The 10069-nt window shown below is 49.4% G+C and overlaps 1 protein-coding gene across 1 annotated transcript in view; it reads left to right on the plus strand.

Moving 5' to 3' along the window:
• Positions 1–10069, plus strand: part of GMDS (GDP-mannose 4,6-dehydratase) — a 489690-nt gene that overhangs the window by 420539 nt on the left and 59082 nt on the right. The window lies entirely within an intron of this gene.

The raw sequence follows: 10069 nt of genomic DNA on the forward strand, positions 1-10069 counted from the left end.
GAGGCTCAGATCAAAGGTGGATCCCATCAAGGAGGTGGCCTGATTGATGGCTGAGCCCCGGTACCTGCAGGATGTCTGCGTTCCAAGGCCCCCCATGGCCCTCAGGGTCTGGAGATCCTGGTGCACACGCTCATGTACACACACACACACACACACACACACACACGCACTCACACACACACACATAAACACACTCATGCACTCACACATGCTCACATACACTCACATGCACACTCTCACATGTACTCATACACACACACTCACACACACTCACACATGCTCACATACACTCACATGCACACTCTCACATGTACTCATACACACACACTCACACACACTCACACATGCACACACATGCACTCACCTACACACGCACAAACCTGAGCGGTGTTAAGCCCTGCACACTTTTTAAGCCTCAGCTCAAGTACTGTCCTGGTTGTGAATCCTTTTCTGGACGATATACTACCACCAGTGAACTTATTACTTTTTCCTTTGTATCTGTTGATACATTATATGCTATACATAACTATATTATAACACCTATTATAATTTACTATACTCATTTGTTTACGTGTTTTTCTCCAAGAGTTTCTCCGAAGTCTTTGAGAAGGACTTTTTTTTACTATCTTAGATGATAAACTCAGTGCTTCATGATTATTGGTGGATGGGTGGATAAACGCATAAATTTCTGAATACAGAAGTTCCTGAATATATTCAAACTTTTATTGAATGACTGAACACACATTATCTATTAATTTGATGGGTGAAAGAATCCCCCTTGTTTACATAAGCATTTCTCTAACCCTCACCCCATAATTTGCCGTTTGTCTTTCAATTTTATTGTTGGTTCTTTCTCCCCCTGATGTTTAGTATTTTTTAAAACGTGACTAGCCACTAATTACTAATGTTTCATACCCTCCCAACCTGTAAGAATACTTTATCAAATACTAAATTTTAAAATACAAAAAAATAAAAAGAAGCTCCTGTATTAAGAAATGACCTGCAGGTTGTCTGAGCTCCTTTCCTAGATTTATAAGAACTTCTAGCTTGGTGTTGTCACTTAAATGTGGGCCACGTTCACTGTGGTGACAAAACTCAACGTTTTAAAGGTACCTAAAGGTGACAGAAAGCAGCAGCTTCAGAGAGAAATGTTCAAACGTGGTGGTTCCCGAACGAAATGTATATTAACCATGAAAATAGAATCCTGGAACCTGTTTTACCTGTGTTTGAACCAAATTCCTATCTGTTGTACAACTTTCCGAGATCAGGAAAGCCACGGTGAAGAAAGATCGAAAGTGAACCTGTCACCGGTAATCACCCTTCCAACTGTCTTGTTTCAAACAAAAGAAAACACTTCATTTCATGCACTCTTACACGCAGGAGCGCATAAAAAGGAAGGGAAATCAGCAGTGCTTGGCGACTGGGGCTGTGGAGTCTGCATTGTCCTGGCCCGGGTGGGGCTGGTCTTTGACACACAGTGAACAATGGTGCCCGGTGCTGATGGGGGTGGGTGTGGCCAGCAGAGGATGTGCTGGTCCCAGGGAGGGGACACCAGCGCGCTCCTGCTGACACAGCAAGGAGACCCGGCTGTGGAGCCTCCCACCGGGCCCAGAGATGGGCCACGGGCTCTCGTTTTTCTGGGACATAAACAGGCAGCTTTCTTTCTGTGCTCGCGAATGAAAACTGTCATCCCAGAGTGGAAAACGGACGGAGCCAACCCTCAACCCCTGTAACAGCTTCACCGTGGCCCTTCTCGTTTCCAAAGCTAGGAGGTCGTTAAGAACAGCTTGTCTGTCAACCTTACTTGGGCACCGTGTGGGGTTGATAAGGACCCCTGGGCTCACAAGGCGGTTCTTGAAGTCCCTGTGGTCGGACCCTCTTTCCTGCCGAGGCTCCACGTGCGTCCTTTTGTTCTGGCCAGTGTCCCTGTCGTACCTGTTCTGCAACTCTGTTTGCACAAAAGGCGTTTGAACGTGAGGGTGCCCTCCTATTTCCTAGGCTCTCCTCTCACCCATCTAGCTCTCCCCACCACCCGGATCCCCTTTACTGCCTCTGGTCTTGGATTTTGAAGGCTGCGGTAATTTTGTCCACTCCACTCAGCACAGGGCTCTGTCGGGCAAGCCTTCTTGTGTGGTGAGGCGAAACTTTTCACCTCATTCTTCAGAACAGCAGTTTTCCCAGAACTTGGATCGGCTTGACAGCCTTACATGGCGTTGCCTCGGGGGTGACAGTGTTCCTCCAGGTGAAAGGGGCTGAGAACTGGAGCCCGCCTGCGAGCTTGCACTTGGGTCTGTGCCGTAAACAACACACCCAGGGCGTCGCTGGCACGAGGCCTGAGAGGCACTCGATGTGGGGAGACGTGTAATTCTCCATGTCCAGCTGTGTCCTTCCCTTTCCTGAGGTCAAGTCCATCTTCCAAGTACCACAGCCTCCCTCTCGTCCTTTCTCGCTTTCTAGAAAAGCTTGTTCTCGTGATCGGCTTCCATCCTGTGTCTTCAGCGCCTAGTTCACCCGCCGGAGACGAACACATAAACTACATCTTCTTAGAGTCCAGTGGGTCCAGAACGATCGAAAGAAAAAAAATGCCGTAAAGAAAATTGAGGGGGAAAGCAGGTCATAGAACACCGGTATCCTAAAGCAAGACTAAAGGAAGATAAAGCTTTACATTGTTTTCTGAATGAGATTCAGACCAAGCAAGGCAGGCTGTTTACGCAGCACAGGCCAGCACTGACCCCAAAGAGGCCGCCAGTGATTCTGTACAGAGCAGACCTCCCAGCTGAAAACCTTTCCCTCGTTGATTTTGTCACCACAAAATCTTTGGTCCTGCTTCTGCTCCAGAGTGGAAAGTCCTGAAAGTTTTTGTTATGAGCTTAGGACTCTGGCGTCCAGTTGAGCTGAGCAGAGTCCTATTTTCTGGTTCCCTCTCTGGACACCTCTGGGCTTCCCTTGCATGTTTAGGAGTTTTACTGCTGTGGGAAGCTTCGTCCTGGAAATTGGACTTTACATTTCCCATTGCCCCTGAATCCCAGCATTGGTGATGGCAACACGAACACTTGGGTCCTGTACCTCTGTCCCCTCTGGCGTTTTCTCTGCCTGTACGTGTGCGCAGAGCCCTGGCATCGTGCATGTGTGTGTGGGGAAGAAGCAGGGTTGGGCTTAAGGCCAGACGGCCTGAGTTACCAGATGTGTGAACTCGGGCGTGTTACTTCTCAGTGCCTCTGTTTGGCTGTCTTTAAAGATGGGATTCATAGTCAAACTTCTTTCAAAGAATTGCGGGAGAATTAAGAGAGTCACTCACACAAAGTGCTCATTAGAGCAGTGTCTGGCACGTGGTAAAATACCAATATTAATGCTGTTATTGTTAGTTATTCATTCATTCAGCAAATGTTTACCAAACCCTGTGTTAGACCCTAAGAATTCAGCATGGACGAGACAGACCCATCCGGCCCTCGTGGAGAGTGTAGAGAGGAATAGGTCAGTTACTCAAGTCGAGTGCCTTTTGAAAAGTAGAAGGACGTCACTGGTGAAGTGTACGTATTAACCACTAAAAAGTCAATAACATGGTATAATCAGGGCTTCTAGCAAACACTAATAGGTACTCTGATTTTTTTAATTCTTGTTTTATCTAGATTTTTATCCTTTCTGACCCTCTTTCTGAAGATTCAGTAGCTATTCAGTGGTATGGAATTGTCATGTAAATAGGAGAAAATTAACATTGACCGATTACTTAATTTAAAATAATAACGAAGATGTCTTTTTTTTGTTTGAGAACTTTTAACTTGGAAAATTCACAAAGGTTGGATTGGGAAGTATTCATCCTAATGTGCCAAATTTTAATGACACCAAATGTTCAGTTCACTTAAAAAAAAAAAAAAAGCTAAGATATTTTTCTTTTCGGTGAAACAAACAAAAAAATTGCCTTTTTTCTGCAGAGCATTTTAGGAAATGGCATGGGAAACACATTAACAGACCGAAATTGAAATCACCTATTTTCCACGAAAAATGTCTTGATTTAAACTCTGCTGGGTGATGGAGCTAAGTTTCTCCTTGCTGTATTATTTGTCTTTAACATTCGCTTTTCTTGCCATTGTATTTCTAATGTCCTCCACTGTGATTAGTTTTTGCTTTCTTTGCTTAAATACTTAATGCTTATTTGCATTCTTTATAGATACTAGAAAAAATTCCTAAGTTAAAATCTAGAGCTGGGAAAGCAGTAACTTCAAAGAAGGCCAACAAGCTAGTTAAAGCAACACCTTCCTTCAGTAAAAACATGTGGCCTGTTTCTAATCAAATTACCATATGCTCGTTGAGTTGTCCCCTCTGCAAACTTTTCCTAATATTTTTCTGTAAATGATGTTAAGTTAAATGGCCCATAATTGCTTGTTCTATCTCATAGCCCTGTTTAGAATAATGCTGGGTAACACTTTCCAGACCTCAGGAATCTGATCTGTCAGCAGAGGACTTGTACAAATACCAGTTAGAGCCTTGCCCAGCACCATCCCTGGACACTGGGGGTCTTGAAACGGTCCCTTCTTCCCCCGTAGCTGTTCTCACCCCCTCGCACACGTCCCTGCCCCTTAGCAGGAAACTGGACCCTCGCTTGCCCGCGACCTGTCTCCTCTGGCTCTGCCAGAAGCACCCATCTCTCCGGCCCACATCCCTCCAAGGCTCTAATCCCACCCCTATGCCCCTGCTTTCCTTTGTTCCTCGTATGGATGGTGGGGGCCAGGCGGAGAGGGGGCAGACACAGCAGTGAAGGGCGAGCCCCTCTCTCTGCTCCGGGACCTGGAAGAGGAGAGGCCGGGCGCCTTATTCTGTAAGCGTCAACTTGCAGGCCCAGCGTTCTCCGCTTTTATAACTGCCCGAGCGCAACGGCGTGGAATGCTGTCACAATGCTTCCTCTTTTGTAGTTATTCTCTGAACTTCTTACTGCTTGTATGTAAGCCTCCCTCTTCGGTTCCTCATGCTAATCTTTCTCTCCCTCCTTAATCACGCTGGCCTTTCCTGCCCTTTTCCTTCCTTGAACTTAACCGGGAGAGCTGTAGTTTCAGTCTCTCCATTTGAGTCTCAGCCAGTCCACAGTGTGGCCTCCGTGCTTCACAGGACCCCGTGCAGAACCCCCAGGGTGGGTGACATTCCTCCTAAAGCCTGGCCTCTTGCCTCGGCTCCTGTCCCCTCTAGAGCGTTTACGTCTAATGAAATAACAGTTGTGTCCCAACCATAATGCCCCCGACTTCCTCCTGGTTTTCCTTGAAGGGTTTATGATTAGATCCAGATTAGAATGATGCTATTAAAGACTTAAATATCTCGGTGAATATACATAACTATATACCTTCCCCTATGTTAAAAAAAAATTCTTTTTTTAATTCTTTTTGTTTGCATCCAAAAATCTCCCTGGTAGCCTTAATGTAGATGCTTTCATTCCTTGTACCAATAGGGAATTCCTATAAAATGTGTACCTTTGTTCCAAAAAGGCTGAGCAGGTAATGACTACCCTCATTTGTAATCAGTAACGACCTCTTGACATCTACAACATAAATTCCAACATCTTGGAAATGTGTTGTAGCCTCTGAAGCTACTTTCTTTAGGAAGGGCAATCTGTCCCCGAGCGCAGCCGCTATACCTGCAGGGGCTCTGGTCACTCACAGGAAAGAATTCCTCCCGGAGATGCGACCAGCCACTCCCTCTGCACTCTCTTCCCCGGGCCACTGGCATCTGTGCTCCAGAATTTTAGGAATCCCTGTTTGCTGTTTGTTTGTTTCTTAAATCAGCAGTGCTGTTTCCGTTCTATCCAGCCGTGATTATCTCCAGAAATAACTGTAATTCAGAAACCTTTTCGTGGAGATTTCAGAGATATTAACACTACCTGTGTTTCCTCCTTCCACTTGTTGTGCTCTGTGCGTCCGACAAGGCTCATAATTCCTTAGCAAGTTTGATTGTTTTTCCTAGCACAGTGTTCACTTGTGGACACTAGCTTTTCTGGGTCCCCCAGAGCTCCGTCGCTGTCTGTCTGCACCGGCCTTTCTCTTCCCTCGAGGCCTCCTCTGGCTCCGCTTCCACACCCCTGGCTCAGGGCAGACGGGTCTCTTCACTCAGCGTCACACCTGCTGGCATAGTTGAGCGCTCACTTGAGTGCCGTGGTCGGAAGCCTCCGAGCTGCTCCCCACAGCCAATGGTCTTGCCTCCTAACTCGGCAGCTCTGCTTGGCCTCCTGCACAATCACACCTGATGTGCTCGGCCCGCTGCTGAACACCCAGCTCCACTCAGCCGCTGTTCAAAGCAGGCGCTCTACTTAATAGCCAGATCCGGTTTGTGCATTTTGTAATGCAATCCTAAAGCAAGAAACGGGCCAGTGCCCAGGTACTAAAAGATTCTGCAGTTTTTAGGGTTTGTTACAGGAACCCTTTAGTGCATTCATCACATACATTTAAAATATAATTCTTACTTACCTTCAGCTTCTCAGAAGGTATATCAGCACATACAGAGTATCCCTATAGGGTTGAGGCCTTAGAGATTTAATTCAGAAGGAATGTTTATTGAATTCCTACTGTGGAAGTGAGTCCTCGTAGCAGGTGGGGAGGGAAGGCCCTCAGCCGGCAGTGAGTCTCCCCCAGGTGAGGGGACGGCTCGGCAGCTGCAGGCTGTGCCGAGGCAGGAGCAGAGGGGCGCTCACTGGACCAGGCGGTGGCGGCCAGAAGAACAGTGACGGGCGCCAGGACGCTGCAGAGATGGAGAGCACAGGGTCAGGGACCAGATCGGATGGTGACGCACAGGTGGCGGGACCAGGGACAGGACTCCCTTCGCGGGGCAGGGGCCTCAGGGCCTCGGGGCGCTGGTGGCCTGGCGTGGAGGAAGGCGGTCGGGTTTGGGGCTACGTGTACGTGAGGTGAGTTGAGGGCCATTTGGGGCGGGGGGGTCTTGAGCAGGAACTGGTCCCCGGCCAGGCAGGTTTGGATGCAGGAGGTCAGTCTCAGAAACTCGGGCTGAGGACGCTGGTTAAGAATTCATATATTAATAAGCATTTGTGTCCAAGAGCCTCGGGGCCGGACTAAAGTGTTCCCCACCTTCCATCGTGAGCCCCTGCCTTCGAGGCTCCTCAGAGGTCTCAAGGGCTGATGCCAGAGAGTTGACATGAACTGGAAGGTGATTCCTACCTCAGTTCAGGCAAACTGCATTTCAGGGATTAGCAGAGACCTAATTCCAAACTGATGTGCCCCGGAAGGCGGGATGCGAAGCGTTTTGGTTCGTAAGGATGGAGGCTCGTCTGAGTATAAGGTGCTTTTATTACTGTCATCATTGTAATTGTCGCCGTCAGCAGCATCATACAGGCCTGTGACGTCATTGGTTATCAGAAGACGTCTGACAGCCTCCTTCGAGCTCTTCAGCTCCTGATGTTTTCGTGCTTTTCAATATGTCTTTGGTTTTGGCCCCGACAGCTTCGGGCAGAAAAGGTCGTTTGCTCTTAGCGCGGCCGGCTCTGCTTCTTGATCCTGCGTGGTGGAGCGGACGGTCCTGGTGAAGGTGAGGAGGTGGGCTTCCCCTCAGGTCCTGCGGAAGTCTGTTCGCAGAGGCTGTCCCAGGCCCCGGGGTCCAGCACGTTCCGGGGCGACCCCGGAACTTCGGTACCGCTGATGGGCCGGAGACCAGCCGCCCTCCGGCACTTCCCTGCCCCCTCACCGTCCTCCCCCAGCAGAAATCTTCCCGCAAAAACCCGTCTCTGCGCTTGCTTCTCAGAGGCAGCTGGACATCACTTTTACAGCCGAAAATCTATGTTGGTTTCCCATTGCTGCTGCAACAAACGATCACAAAGCAGCTGAAAACTGCACAAACGCGTTATCTTACGGTTCCAGAGGTTGGAAGCTGAACTGAGTTTCACGGCATTGACAGAGCTGTGCTCCTTGTGGAGAGGGCTCTACTGGAAGAAAATACTGAATTAATCACTTTGACCCGTTGCTGGACCACAGTGTCTCCTGCTGTGTGGAAAACACATTATTATCACCTTGAGGAGGAGGAAGAGCTGGAAGATTCTAGTTAACTGTCAGCTTAAAGCTTCAGACACGCCTCAAAAAACACCGTGAACGTGCGCCCGGGCCGCCGCAGACAAGGTCCAACCACACGTACGTCGGAGGCAGCAGCAGGCGGGGGCACGACAACAGTAGGATCTGGGGGAGATTTGTGGCTTCAGAAGAGACCCAGAGAGCGTTCCGGGTTGGGGGTGAAGCGGTGGCACCGCGGAGACGCGGTGCAGGGACCACATGGTCTCCCGGGGAGACGCCGGCCCCATGGGGATGCTGGCGCCAGGGCCCCTCCCAGGCTCCCCCGCGGTGCGTCCTCCGCTGCCTGCGCAGCGCTCGGCCCTCCTCCCCTCTCTTCTCATCCTCCTGTTCTTCCTGCATTTTGACCTCTTTTCCTTCCTTCCTGCTCTTGCTGTTGTGAGTCTCACAACCAACCAGGAGTCATCCTTAAGCCCTACAGAGTCCCTCTGCCTCTGAGGTCACCCACCTGTCCTTTGACAGGTGCCTTCTGACCACTGACGGGTCACACTCTGAGGCGTCCCCCTAACCAGTTCCGTTAAGTTAGTTAAGCACGGTTCTTGGTGAAGACTGACTCTTAAACAGTTCGCAGCTGTTGTGATTCACGGGCGATGTCGGCAACGGGGGCGGACCCTTCTCTCCTAAGACAGGGATTTGTTCATCTCACAAACATGGGTCCTTAAACAGTCGTTCCGGGAAGATCAATCTAAATACACTTTTATTCATTTTTTTACATAGTCTTCAACTTTATAATGAAATGTCTCCCTGGTTTTCAGGGAGTTTTGTTGAGAATGAAGTTAATTGTATGCAGAGTGATATTAGAAGGGCGCGCGGTACCTTTTACATTCAGGTTGTTGCCGTTACTTTGGGAAAATAGGTCAGCAGAGGAAATGAGGCAACTGTGATCCTCTAAAACCACAGTTGAACTTGGGGGAATATGTCGAGTTTCCTCTAAGGCATGTTACGATGTTGAAGAGAAATATTCGGTTTCGTTTTAGCTTTGGAAGGTTAGGCTTGCAGTGTCTTCCTCTTTGCACGCCTATTTTGGTGAAAATTTCAGTCAAGTGTATTGAAGTAGGCTTTGGATATGCTGTCCAAAACAGGTATCCCAAATACAGTTTTTATTACAGTTACATTTCCCAGATGAACAGGACTGACCTGACTGAGGATGGCTCTCTTGCTAAAAATGTTAACTTACAGTGACAGTGTGAAGAAATCAGAATTCTAACGGCTTGTGGATCAGATCAATAGGAAAAACAAAAGAGAGAGAATGTGGGTCAGAACAGTTGTCATTTTCCTATGAGGTCCTTGTGCCGAGTGCCGCCCACTGAGGTGAGAGAGGAGCCATTTTCACAGTCTGGCTCATCCGTGGACGTGGAGTGCATGCCCGTGGACGTGGGGCCCGTGGACGTGACGTGCATGCCCGTGGACGTGGGGCCTGTTCTGGGGCCTGTGGACGTGGCGTGCGTGCCCGTGGACATGGTCTGTCCTCGGGTTGGTGAACACGATATACTCTCTCCGTGTACCAGCCCCTCCCAGCTGCCCTACAGGTGGGGTGGCTGCTGCTCCCTGGGCATCATGTCTTCCCCCGGCTGCTCAGGGAGGCCGAGCAGCCAGGGGTGGGGACAGGAACAAACAGCCCTGGGGTGGGCGGCGAGAGCCTGGCCCGGTCACTGCGTGGTGCTGGGCGACCACACCCCGGCCCTGAGACAGCGAGGACAGCTCAGCACCCACTGCAGTGAAACCAGGACGGCTTGTCCCATCAGGACAGCGGTGGCCAAGGCCTCGGGGCTAACTCTTGGTTTCTTTAACATATTTACCAAAAGGCCGGCACTTCCCTCCTGACATCGGGTTTGTCTGGCTAAACATGAAACAAAGCCTTTGCCTGTCCAGTGAGAGCGTCCACCAAGGTCACGTTTCTTCCCGTCCAGCTACCTCACATCCGCGTCTGGATCTTACATAGTCTTGTGTTCACAGCTTCATCGCTCTGGGGCAAACACAGACCCCACGGCCGTGGCTTTTGGCTTTCTTCAGCA

This window comes from Lipotes vexillifer, unplaced genomic scaffold (genome assembly GCF_000442215.2).
Source record: "Lipotes vexillifer unplaced genomic scaffold, Lipotes_vexillifer_v1.1 scaffold1162, whole genome shotgun sequence".
NCBI lineage: Eukaryota > Metazoa > Chordata > Mammalia > Artiodactyla > Lipotidae > Lipotes > Lipotes vexillifer.